Here is a 14,266-nt window from a genome sequence, read left to right on the forward strand (position 1 = left end):
ACAAGGTTAAGGATTTCTTGAAATTACATATGATTTATTGGACTCTGAAGTCAGTTGACTTGCCTAGATCCTCCTAGCGTTGTAGCTTTAATGTTCTCATGGTCTTTTTCTATTTAACTGAAAAACAACGTTAGATGAATGTTTTGTTCAGAAAAACATTTTTAAACAGATTTTTGATTTGTAGTAAGGAGGAAGAAAATAAACATTTAGGTGTAACTACTGATAACATTTTGATGTGTTTTTCCTCTTTGTATCTGTTGTTTGGCAAAGCTGAGGTCGTAATTTACATGGATTTTTAAAATCATGCTTTCCCCTTCCCACATAACATTAGATGTTTCACATTACAAAACTTCTTAGTAAAAATTCAATAGCTGTATGATATTCTGTTAAAAAGTAGTACTTTAATTTAGTTAATATATCCTCCATTGTTAGATATTTAACATCTTTCAAGTTTTTGGATTATAAATAACCGAGAGAACACCACCATTTTTTAAAGACTGTCTTTGCAAGGTGCCTTGGGGAGGAAAAATCCCATTGTGTTTGTATTCTTGATTTAAGATATTAATAATAGCTATACCTTAGAATTTTAAAGACATTGAATTAGGATTTTAAACAAACGTGTTAGGTTCCATGTTGGTTTAAACTTACGAATCACACATTTTAAAAACTTTTTCTTCTGTGTGGCAGGGAGCCCATGTGCTAGCTATTTTTCAAATGTAGATGACATTGCTTTCTTCATAGAGAAAAACTGGAGTGGTTTCTATAGAATATTTGCAGATAGGTGATCACTGAGGAACATTGAAAGAGAACTTCCCTAACTAAGGCAGGTTCTTCTATGCCACAACCCCCATGTGAATGGAAAACTAGATCTATGCATAAAAGCATGGGCTATGAAAATACTGGTGCTGGGGAAAACACAGATTCACAAGACTTTAGCCAAAGCCTTTAGTTTTTCTTTGTTTCACTAGGTTAGAAATGGCCTGAGATTTTCCCAATAATTCAGCCACAAAAGAAAGAAAAAGCTTGTTGTTCTTCGTTCCCATTGTATAGAGGCCCCTATGTCACAGACTTGCACCAGCGTGGAGTACTGACCTACCTTGTGGAATGAATGGAACTGAGTTTAGAGTACTTTGAGTTACTTATAAATTCTTAAATGTGTCTTGCATTTAAAACTTTATAGGCATGATGATAAATTTTAATAGAATACAAATAGCTAGAGTAATGTGAATATACAATCAAAATATGGAAGTTTGGAGTCTTATTCTTCAAGTAATTATTTTGGATTGGAAAATTTGATTTCAGGATTTTAGGAGTTTTATTTTTTCTTTGCCCTGCTCTGCATCCTCCTCACTAGTTTAGATGGTAATATAAGTTACTATCCGACTTTTCTTTATTATGATGAGTAAAATTTTATTGAACATGTATTATACTTAGAAATAGTCATTTCTCCTAATTTTTATTGTGACTTTAAAATTTAGGATCTGGTTGCTATTAAACACCAGATTATATGTATACATATATATTTTACATTAAAAAAAGTCAAAGTAGGATTTATTATAGGACCTGTAGGTTTTATTCTCTAATAACAAGTATAAATAGAGTTATTTATAAGACAAAAGGGGACGCAGAATTAGGCTGAAAACCACAGTAGTTCAAGGGGGGGTTTTTTTGGCCCCCATTGTTTTTCAGGCATGCCAACCTGTGTATGCTTCTTCGGAGCGTGCATACAGTGCACACAGTGTTCTCAGGATCAGCTTTGTCACTGAACCAATTGGACTCCTGTCCAGCCGTTTACACACTTCTTGGCATTTCTCCTGCACATTTGTTTTCATCTTTCCAACTCATTTGCTCCTCTGGCATTAGGACCAACAGCTGCAGTTGCACATGGGGTCCGTAAAGTAGCTGAATAATAAAATGCTATGACCTGGTTCTTGTATAGTTTCAATGATGACTGTGTTGGTAACTCAGAAATGCTGCAGATATGTTTGGCAGGTCAGGTGGAACATCATCTTTATTTTACAGGAAGAAAGTTTATGTATAAAAAGTATTGGTAATTGATACTGAATGATATAAGTTATATCTCCTAAATCCTAGTCTTATTGTTTACTGAGTACCTATTAGACACAGTGCTTGGTGTTATATGCACATTATTTCGAATCCTTAGAATAATCTTGTAAGATAGCTGATATGACCATATTTTTCAGGTGGAGAAAGCAGACTCAATGAGGTTATATACCCATATCTACATATTCAGTATTACATGGTAAATAGCAGAACTGGAATTCAAGTCCACCATCGTCTGTTCCCAAAGATTGTAGCCTATCCATTACACACTGTACAGCAATTTTTTGTGTGTATGAATAGTATTTTATTTCCATTTTGCTGTTGATGAACATCAATTATTATGTAATGAAAGGTTCTATGAACATTACATCTTTTAGTGGAATTATTGTGTTATGCGTATGTTCAGCTTTAGGAGACGTTGCCTAAAGGTTTTCCATAGTGGTTTTAGGGTGTGAATATTCTAGTTCCCCTTCCTAGCCAATACTTTGCTTGTCTAAAAAAATTTTAGCCATGTGGCAGGTATCTAGTGGTATCATTTTGTGATTTTAATTTGCACATCTCTGATTAATGATTTTTATATGCTTATTGGAGACCTTTTGTGAGGTTCCCAATCGAAGCTTTTGTCCATTAAAAAATAGGGTGGGAGCCGAAAGTAAAAAGAGTAAAAAAGAAACATTTAATATAAAGTTGGGCAGCGATAAGTGCTATTAAATAACAAAGAACAAGGTACTAGGATCGATAGAAACGGACAGATGGGGTTGTGAGGAAGGAAAGACCTACCTGAGACAGTGGCATCGAAGTGCAGATTTGCATGAATTGTGTTACAGAAGCAAGAGGAAAATCTAGATGAAACGTTCTAGGCAGAGGGAACTGCAAGTGCAAGGGACTTGAGGCAGGAATGAGGTTTGGCAGTGAGAACTTGGCAGGGAAGTAAGTATTTAAATTCCTACACAACTGTTCAGTTTATGAGGGAAGGGAAGGTCTTTACTTTTACCCACCTCCAACCATACACTCAGTAAGATATTATTTGGCTTTTTTTCTTGTTTATAAAGATCAAAGGCTTTTATTCAGTCAGTGGGGTTCCATGTTTGAGCTAATAACTTCATATTTGGCCAACTAATTGCTGTATAATACCTAAACACATTTACTGGTGATGTTTTATGAATGTTTATTCAGTGAACATTTATTGAACAGACCTGATTGATTGGATGTATGGAGGAGGGAGAAGGTGGAGAAAGAGTTGCTGATTAAAGCAAAGAAGAAAGGAGTTACTGGAGAGAGTCCTAGGGAACCAGGAGAGTTGGTTGTGAGGCGGCCCAGGAGGAAAGAATGTCAAGAAGGAGAACGAGGTCAGCACTGTCAGGTGCTCCCAGAGAAGTGTAGGGGTTCAAGAACTGAATGGTGGGACTTCCCCGGTGGCACAGTGGTTAAGAATCCGCCTGCCAATGCAGGGTACACGGGTTCAAGCCCTGGTCCGGGAAGATCCCACATGCCACGAAGCAACTAAGCCCGTGTGGCACAACTACTGAGCCTGTGCTCTAGAGTCCACGTGCCACAACTACTGAAGTCCACGCGCCTAGAGCCCGTGCTCTGCAACAAAAGAAGCCACCACAGTGAGAAGCCCGCGCACCGCCACGGAGTAGTCCCCGCTCGCCGCAACTAGAGAAAGCCCACACGCAGCAACGAAGACCCAACGCAGCCAAAAATAAATACATAAATTAAAAAAAAAACAAAAAAACGAAAACCTGAATGGTGACCTGTGGGTTTGCTGATTGCAATGTCCCACTGGCCTTGGTGGGAGTAGGATCAGGTGCATGTTAGACTGGTAGGCTAAGGAGCAACTAACTGGTGAGAAAGTGGAGGCAGTGACCTTGGAGCTCCCACTTTTTGAGAACTGTCAACAAGAAAAGCGATGCGATTAGATAGCTTGACAAGAATATAAATGGAGCCAAGAAAGGACTTTTTTGTTTTATTGATATTTTGGGTTTTGGGGGAAGGGGGGGTTTGAAAGAGACTTAAGGTTTTTTTTTTTCCCGTAACAGGAAGTCATCCTTTGCTATTCTTGTCTCAGAGTAGACAGTTGTGTCTCCCTTCCCCCCTGCCCCTTTAAACATGTTTAAAACTTCTTACAGCTATATAGTTTTCTAGGTATTCATAGGGGGTTCACCTATGTGGTCTAACTGATCTTCTTGAGAGGGAGGTACCAAATATTAATCTACCTGTTTCTTAGATGAAAGCCTCAAAGCTCAGAAGTTGTAGCTGAGAAGTCATTCCCCACTGATAAGTTGTGGGGCAAGAAATTTTTAAGTATACCCTATCTTGCCCAGAGTTTGGGAATCTGTATTCGCAGCATTAACTGACCATGATTTGCCCTGTATTCAAGTGGTTATCCTCTGGTTACCCCAAAAGTAAATCCAGGGTGTTTAGATATAATTCATAAGGCAAAGTAAGAAGCTTTCCCAAATCCCCCTGCACACACACCCTTCTCACCCACCTGTGCACCCTCATATATACACACACACCACTCATCCCGCATACATATCTCTGCCACACACACAGCCTCAAATGTTCACAGTTGGATACACCTTAGTCCTAGTCTCAAAGGACCCTTGCCCACAAAACTAGACTACTTTCCTCTTTCTGGGGTTGGATTTGGGATAAAAAGGTAAAGTTAGGTTAGAAAGACTTGATTTTATGAGATCAGATGAGAGACCATAAATACAGGCATACCTTGTTTTCTTGTGCTTCACTTTATTGAGTTTTGCAGATATTGAATTTTTTACAAACTGAATGTTTGTGGCAGCCCTGCGTTGCCAGATGATGGTTAACAGTTTTTAGCAATAAAGTATTTCTTAATTAAGGTATGTACATTGTTTCTTTAAGACATAATGCTATTGCACACTTAACAGACTACACTATAGTGTAACCGTAACTTTTATATACATTGGGAAACAAAAAATTCATGTGACTTGCTTTATTGCAATATTTGCTTTATTATGGTGGTCTGGAGCCAAACCTGCACTATCTCAGAGGCATGCCTATAAATCCCTAGGTTTTAACAGTAAGAGTTCAGTTGATCATTCAGTTTTTGCTGAATTTGCTTTCGTTCCCAAAGGAGACCCTGTAGAACTTATGCTAAACAGTTTTTGCGTAGCTTTGATCTACAGCAATAGATGTTTGTATGCTTTGGTCCTTCAGGATAATTTTTGAGTTGTGGGGATTAACTGTTCAGCGTTGGATTTTATGAGCACAAAACTGGGATTGACATAATTTTCATTGTGGCGTGATCTCAGCACCTAAAGTATAAAAAAGAAGGTTCATAATGTTGATATTTTGATAATTTTTACAGAGTGATGTTTGTGTGGTATATCTTTTTCACTTACCTAGTGCTAGACATCTATAACAGTTGTTAACACGTTTCCACCCCTCACCTCTCAAAGAGGTGAAAGTCTTTGTTGTGTGAACATATTAAAAACTCATCAAGAGAAAGGAACCAGTGTCTCCTTTTTTTGTCTGTAAAGTTTAGGTTGGAACTTTGCAAATTGTAGATCCCCAATAAGTCTTGTTTATAGAACATTCTTTGTTCTTAATCCTTTTTCCACTTGTCACAAATATTTGTAAAAATATAGTTACTAATATAATTAATGTATTAACATAAATATTTATTATGTTATATATATGTACTCCCCAAAGAGAGTCTTCACTTTCATATATTTCAGAAAGTTTCTTAGACAAAGAAAAAAGAATTAAAACATCTAGATTCCGATTTAGATGCATCACTTTTTAAAAGAATGTGGATAAGAATGAAGAATGGGGAAGGCAACAGACTAGGACCCAGATATTTGTATACTTTCCTCCAGCCTCTGTTCTAGAGTCAACATTAAATATATGGAAAGAGAGGGACTATTACCCTAATGAAGATAGCAATGATCTCATGATGTGAAGAATTCGATCCAATTATTCTCATTTGACTAAGATATATTATCCTTCTGATTTTAATAAAAAAAATATCCCTGGGACATTGGTAGATCTGGGTTCAAGTCCCAATGGTTGGACTTTGACGAAAAAGGGCTGGAGACCCTCTGACATAGACTTATCTTCAACACTTGTTTTCTTTGCAGTGTGGTAGCTGGGAAAGGAAAGTACTTCTCTGATATGCTAACCATATCAGAGGAATGATGGGCAATTAAAAAGAAATGCTTCTGATTCCGGAAGTTGCTTTTTGAGGTAGTGTGCGGGATAGTGTGGTCTTTGTGAGCTTCCACCATGGCATACTGGGGCCAGGGCCAGAAGGTGCAGAAGGTGATGGTGCAGCCAGTCAGTCTCATCTTCAGATTCTTGCAAAATCTCAGATTCAGGTGTGGCTTTATGAGCAAGTGAATATGCGAATAGAGGGCTGTATCATTGGTTTTGATGAGTATATGAACCTCGTATTAGATGATGCAGAAGAGATTCATTCTAAAACAAAGTCAAGAAAACAACTGGGTCGGATCATGCTAAAAGGAGGTAACATTACTCTGCTCCAGAGTGTCTCCAACTAGAAATGATCAATGAAGTGAGAAATTGTTGAGAAGGCAATACAGTTTTTTTAGGTGTCCTTTGTTAGAAGTGTAGTTCTGAAGCATTTATTCATATTGTTTTGCTCACCTTTATGTTGTTACCAGATGACAATAAATGCTGTGGGATTGTTTTTATTAAAATATTTACATTGTTTCCTTTAAAAAATAATGCTTCCACCAAATCAGGGTAGACTTTTTACTCCATCATTGTTTTTTGTTTTTGTTTTGTTTTTTGTTTTTGGCCGCACCATGTGGCTTGAGGGATATTAGTTCCCCACCTGGGATTGAATCCAGGCCACAGCAGTGAAAGAGCGAAGTCCTAACCACTGGACCGCCAGGGTATTTGTTACTCCATCGTTGTTAACACCTTGCAAACTGGGCAGAGAAGTTTCATTTATTTCAATGTTTTCTTTTGCTTGTCAGGTACTTCGTACCTTGCAAATATATTTTTGCTCTAAATCATCTTCATAGAACTAATTGCAAAACAGTCAAAAAAACTCTTACACAGAATGTTAAGCAAAAATACAAAATTCTTGGTACACACTGAAAATATCTAAGAAAATGTCACCTTTTTCAGACGTTGCATTTTGTGTTTCAGTGTCTGTGACTGGTTAACTCTGTTGTTTAACCTGGTGCTTCTTAGGCTTACATGATAAATTTATCTCCAATTAGGATAGGTAACTTGAGTCTGTTTCATATTCACAGACAAAACCCTAACAATATCCAGTCACTTCATAATATGAACTATTTGTCAAGAAGGAGTTTCAGCAAGAAAAAGAGAATGTGGTGAGAACTGAGCTGGTGGTAATGTTACTCGAAGTGCACCTGCACAGGGCATCTTTGTTGTGGGTACAATTGCCATCTCACCTGGTACTTTAGTAATACCTCCTGCTCAGACCTTTCAGTCATACTACACCTAAGGGTTGTACCCAGAAATTTTTAGTATGCCATTTCATTTTGGAAAACAAATAAATATTTATTCTTGTCCTTGTTGCTCTAGCCCCTTTCTCCTTTTCTGCTGAAACCAGTAAGAATGAGGAGGGATCCTCCTTCCTCCAACATTCATTCTCATTAGTTTAGAATAGAAGAGATCTTTGAAGATGATCTAACCTAGTGCTCTCATTCTGTGACTGAAGTGCACAGGACCAGAGAGGGCAATGGCTTGCCATATCATACCAGTGGTTAAGCAGGGACTAGAGTCCAGGTTTCTGAATTTCTAATTAGGGAGCCTTTCTATTATTGAGCTTTGTAAAAGCTAAGGGCTTAAAAACATTCCAAAAATATGTGCCTAGGTATAGATTCAATGGTGAAGGGAGATAGAACAATACTCCCAAGGTTATTTGATCACTGCTCAGCTGGCACAGTGGCTACTTATAACAAGTTCTAGGCAACACTGCAGACTGCCCAGTATTTGAAGAAGATAAATTATCAGGCGTCTCTGCTTCCAACACCTTTTTATCTCGAGAACCTTTATGGGGATTATTGGCTATTTGACACGTGTCCTACAGCTTAAGTTTGGGGACCCTATTATTAGATTCTGAGCAGAGTGGCTTGAGGTGCTGTTGTGGAGACAATGTTAGAACAGCCAGAGGTGAACCTGGAGCTAAAGAGGACACTACTACTTATTTGCCTTTCTTAGATCTGACTTTTTTTTCTTTCTGAGTAATTCTGACAGAATCAATTTCCTAGAAACTATAAGCCAGATTCTTTTTAGTTTTTTTTTCTTTTTTCGCGGTACGCGGGCCTCTCACTGTTGTGGCCTCTCCCGTTGCGGAGCACAGGCTCCGGACGCACAGGCTCAGCGGCCATGGCTCATGGGCCTAGCTGCTCCGCGGCATGTGGGATCTTCCCGGACCGGGGCACGAACCCGTGTCCCCTGCATCGGCAGGCGGACTCTCAACCACTGCGCCACCAGGGAAGCCCCTTTTTAGTTTTTTTTTATTGTCTTGATAGTTAGTAGATCCACCCAAGAACATAGTGGGGTGAACATTGAAAAATATGTGTAGGAACAATAAATATTATTTTTAGAAAATTATCATTTATGACATTAAAAATTTCGGAAAACAGAGAAAGGAAAACATCACCAATATTTCTTCCTCACAGCTGCTCTTATAATTTTGAGATACGGAGGCTTAGACTTTTCTTCCTAAGAATCTTTTCTTTTTTATGTAGTTGTTCATAGTTAGTACTCAGTTATGTATTTTTTTCCCCTACACTTCCAGGAGGTAGTGTGGCTTAATGATCAGACCCAAGCTTTGGTCTTACATGAGGTTCTAGTCTCAGCAGTGAGATGTAGGGCAAAGAACTTAGTTTCTGAGCCTGTTTCCATAACTGAAAAATGAGGATAGTAATACCTACTTCATAATCTCTGTGAGGTTTAAATAAAATATTTGTAAAGTGCTTATTATAGTTCCTAGCACATACTAGGGACTCAGTAAATAGAACATTTATTATTTTTTTTATAAATTTATTTATTTTTGGCTGCGTTGGGTCTTCGTTGGCTGCGTGCAGGCTTTCTCTAGTTGCGGTGAGCAGGGGCTACTCTTCATTGCAGTGCGCAGACTTTTCATTGGGGTGGCTTCTCTTGTTGCGGAGCACGGGCTCTAGGTGCGCAGGCTTCAGTAGTTGTGGCTCGTGGGCTCTAGAGCACAGGCTCAGTAGTTGTGGCGCACGGGCTTAGTTGCTCCGCGGCACGTGGGATCTTCCCCAACCAGGGCTCGAACCCATGTCCCCTGCACTGGCAGGTGGATTCTTAACCAGTGCACCACCAGGGAAGTCCCCATTGTTAATATTATACCATTCACATTTCCCTTATGCCATATAGTCTTTGTGACCATATTTTAATTTTATTTAAAAAAATTTTTGGCTGCACCCTGTAGCAGGTAGGACCTTAATTCCTCGACCAGGGATCAAACCCACTCCCCCTGCACTGGAAGGCGGAGTCTTAACCACTGGACCACCGTGGAAGTCCATGACCATATTTTTAATAACTGCATGATATTCTATCAAGTTGAATACATTCTTATTTGCATAACCATTCATCTATTATTAGATTCTTAAGTTGCCTCTAAATTTGTCCTAGAATAAAAAATTCTTCAGCAAGCTGTTATTCATTCAGCAGATTCAGTAAGTACTCACTGTGTATAAGGACCTTTGCTTGACACCCGGAGCACAAAGATCAGATTGGCACCGTCCCTGGCTTTGAGGGGCTATTGGTTTGTAAATGGAGATATGTGCAGAGAACTCTGGCCTGTAGTAAACACTGTCACTGTCCAAGTTACTGAAAAGGTGCTGAGAAGAGACAATGTCAGACTCTGCCTGGAGAGCTCACGGAAGGGAGGAGAGGGTTGTGGGAGACGAATCAAGTGAGTTAATGGGGGTGAGGTGCAGGTTATTAAGGGCTTTTTTTTTTTTTTTGTGGTACGCGGGCCTCTCACTGCTGTGGCCTCTCCCGTTGCGGAGCACAGGCTCTGGACGCGCAGGCTTAGTGGCCATGGCTCACGGGCCCAGCCGCTCCGCAGCATGTGGGATCTTCCCGGACTGGGGCACGAACCCGTGTCCCCTGCATCGGCAGGCGAACTCTCAACCACTGGGCCAACAGGGAAGCCCTATTAAGGGCTTTTTAAGCCCTCATACAGAATGGAACTTTCATCCTCAGTGCAAGGGGAAAGTCAGTTTCGAGAAGAGAATTCTCATTATCTGCTTAGGTTTTATAGCCTGTACAGGGCAAAGTGGAAGCAGAGAGTTTAATTAGGAAATTATTAAGGAATCCAGGTGAGAGGTGGTATGGCCTAGACCAGGTGGAAGTGGTGGAGGGGCCATATTAGAAGTGGCCGTATTGGAAGAAATAGCCCATGTCATGAGCTGTCAGGTTGTATGTGAAGATGTCAGTGAAAGAGAGAAGTCAAAGATGGGCTCTCAGGCTTTCAGCTCGAGTGATTGGAATGTTGGAGTTGCTGTTTCCAAAAACAAGGAAGGATTCAGGAGGAGCAGGTTTGGGTGAGAAATTGGGAGTTGAGTTTTGGGATGTTATGTTGGAGATATTTATTAAACATTAATCAGGCAGAGATGTTCAGTAAGTAGTTAGATGTAGGAATCTGCAATTCACGGGGAAAGAGATTTGTCCTGGAGTTATAAATTTGGGAGATAGCTGTATATTTATAGTATTTTTAACATGTTTAAAAAACTTGGTACAGTTATTTTACCCATTATTACTCCTCTCATAGAATTTTCATTGGTATTTTCATTTTTTTAATCCACATAAACTTCAGAGTCACTTTGTTAAATTTATTTCCTAAAGTATGTTGGAAATTTTACTGGAAAACTATATATATATACACACACACATATATACATATATATATGTAAATTTACTAGAAGACTGACTATCTGGTAATTTGAGAAGAATTGGCATCTTTAAAATGGATCTTTGTATCTAGCAGTGCATTATTTCTCTCCATTTAGTTTTATTTCTTCTGATAAGAGTTCATTTCTTTGTTCCTCAAATAGTTCATACACAGTTCTTGATATTATTCCCAAGTGTTGTATGCTCTTGTTCATAAATTTCACCAGTATTCTGATAGTTTTTGCCTTATAAAGGAATTATATTGATATGTTTGGCCACATCACTAAATTTCGGGTATTATAAATAATATCCTTGATTTCTTTGAATTTATTTTTCTACAGTAGAATTGTATCATTTGCAAATAATAATTTTGTCTTTTTCCTTTCAACATTTGTGTCTCATTTCTGTTCATGCCAAGAAAAGAAGTCCTAAATTTAGGATAGTGGGAAACCATAGAGTACTGAGGTAATTAAGACGTAAAGGTCTAGTCACAGCTCACAATTTTTGTTTTATTTAGTTTTTGCTTTAAGATTATATCCTAATTATTTCTTTTCCTTGCCTTTAAAAAATTTATTTCTGATGGATTTATTTTGAGTGCTTAGAGTTTATCTGTTTTAGATTTATGCATTATTTCCAGTAGTTGGTTTAGGTGTGGTATATATTTGGTTTTCAGCCATTTTGCTCTTCCAAGGACGTATTCTCTGATTCCTTGAGCACCACGGATTGGGGGAAAGCTCTTTTCCTGCTGAATTGACATTTAACTTTCATGGATGCAGAAACAAATTAAACCCAGTAGAGAGTACGTAACCAAGAGATTTCAATCCTATAATTGCATAAGCCCCTTATGAAAATTTGAAGTTTAGTAGCCTCTCCCTCTCCTTGCAAATCAACAAAAACAGTAAAAATGAATTTATGTAAGTTTAAAAAATTATTACGTGTACATTTATAAGACAATTGATTTTGAAAACTTTTATTTTCAAACTAAGTTTTGCAAATTTCAAAATTTTATTTAAGAAGATCTAAATATAAAACCAGTTTCACTTCTGATGTGGATTGTAAATCGGAAAAGTACTGATGCAGCTTAGATTTCTGGAATGCGTTATCTTGAATTTTCAAGTTAACTTTCAAGTTTTATTTTGTTTGTCAAGTTAAGCCTCATGTGACCTTTCTCCCTGAATGAGCAGTGGACGCTATCTGACATGTTAGGACTTTGTACCTCCAAGGGTAGATTTACAGGACAGCTTTTAATTGGCCTGTATTGCCTTGTTTAAATAGCCAAACACCTGCTAGGCAAGCCCCTGCGCACGTGAGTGGCTATATGTTCGTTCTTTCCTTTAGGATTTGCAAGGCTGGAGCACAAAGACAGCGATTGTTACCCAATAAGCAGTAGTCACACACTTCTACCAATCGCCTTAGGAGGGCTGGTTACCATGGAATCCACCATCTGTTCACTCCCCGCCGGAATGTGATTATCCTTGCTGGGCTGGAAACCGGGAGCGTGTGCTGTGTGAAATTATCTGCAATGGACTGGGTTAATGGGAGGCTAGATTTGGCTCACTAGAAGAACAAATGAAGGGAGTTTTACTTCTTAACCATTTGTGACTTCTAACCAAGAGGAATAAATTCAGCTTTTATAAGGTAAGTAATCCTAGTACTGTGTATCCAGTTTGTACTACATTTGGTGTGGGGCATTATCTCTATGTGGTCCAAGGAAAGGGAGCTATAAGCTTTTCTGGAAGGAGCCTCCAGCATTACACACTTCTGTTGATTGATTTTAAGCAGCTCAGTTATACCTATACAATTACAAGTTGATGTTGGAAAAATGAAAGAATTATTCTCTAATCTTTAAAAATTTTTCATGCCTGTGAAATTGTATTATGACCACTGAAATTGGCAAAAAGACAATCATTTTAAATGGTTTCTCAGAGTGAATTGTACCAATATGCTTTTTGAAATACACCCATGACCACAACGTGTTCAATGTCTTCTTCAAGTAAAAAAAATGTCTCAGGTCAGGGACATTTGTAAGTTATGATTTTATTAATCATTATTCTGGCCCACATGACTGATCTACTATTACTAGCTCATGTTTTGTAATGTGATGTTTATGCAGTTTTATTTTGCAATGCTTTTGCACAAGTTTCAAGGGCCTGAGCATGTGGAAACAATGTGACAGTGCTTTAACGGCAAGCATGTAGGCATAAGTGATAAAGGAAGGGGCAAAGCTAGGAAGATCTGCTTCTATTTCAAGGGCTGCCTTTGTTTTTCTGTTTGAACAGCCCCTTAAAATGTGTGGTGCATATTGTAAGCAGTAGAAGGAGATTTTGGTGCTAACAAATGGATGACTGACATTTTTCTGTGTGGCTAAGAGGTTGGTAGCTCAAACAAGGGACTTCTATGTCCTTTGTAAAGCAGCATTGTATCCCCTTCCCCAAAACTGTGCCCTAAAACATGAAAGTGAAAAACAAAAAGAGTGCTGTCTGTACTCTGGATACTTCTTTTGTGTAAGTTTTCCTATCATTTAAACCGTAGCGCCAGGGATCTGTGAGTCTAGCTGGGTCTGCCATTTTTATTTGATATAGGAAGGGGTTGCAAGGAGAGGATTTGCTAATGCAGCTTTAGTTCCTCTAATTCTGCTGTTCTGCTGTTATCTTGGACATTCATGCCAGTGGGTCAGTGGCTGCCCAGAGAGCTAGAAAGGGTCATTGCCAACAGGCCCTACTTGTTTGATTTTTTTTTTATTATAATATAAAATTAGATAACCTTGAATTGGTCAAGGACTCCTGTTCTTACTTCAAGAACAGGTTTTCAGACCTGACTGCTAATTGTGGGTTCTTGGTATTTATTGTAGTTGACTTATTGTAGCTAAAATTCTTACTTTCTTTTGTGCTTACTGGTCTAATTAATACATTATATTATTCTAAAATTTTTTAATATGCAAAATTAGATTAGGTGCATACTGGCTCTAAAAAAGCATCTTTTTCAGTAATAATAGATATGTATCTGCCTGAAAATTTCCTTGGCAGCATCTGTAAAAAATTTTAAGTGAATGTTGTATTATTTAGATGAAATTTTCACCCATAAAAACAATTGTTCATAAGCAATATAAGTTTGGGGAGGAAATGAGATAATTTAAGAACATTAGGCTGTTTATGTTGCCTTAATTACCTTGTGTCTTAGAAACCTGAAAAGCCTATGAGTGAATGGGTATGAAGTGTGTGAGCATCTGTGTGCCTGGGATGTGGTTACTCAAGCAGTTGAGGTGAACTGGGCAAATCAGTACACTTCTAAAGTTCTC

The 14,266-nt window shown here is 38.4% G+C and overlaps 1 protein-coding gene and 1 pseudogene across 5 annotated transcripts in view; both read left to right on the top strand.

The window, feature by feature from the left end:
- The window catches only part of FGD4 (FYVE, RhoGEF and PH domain containing 4), a 207,335-nt gene that overhangs the window by 70,684 nt on the left and 122,385 nt on the right, over positions 1-14,266 (top strand). The gene's annotated exons all lie outside the window — the stretch shown is intronic.
- On the top strand, positions 3,247-6,609 carry LOC111176897 (small nuclear ribonucleoprotein E pseudogene; annotated as a pseudogene).

The sequence above is a fragment of the Delphinapterus leucas genome, chromosome 11 (assembly GCF_059928025.1).
Source record: "Delphinapterus leucas isolate spDelLeu-1000000601 "Yukka" chromosome 11, BTC_Dleu_Yukka2, whole genome shotgun sequence".
NCBI classification, from domain to species: Eukaryota; Metazoa; Chordata; class Mammalia; order Artiodactyla; family Monodontidae; genus Delphinapterus; species Delphinapterus leucas.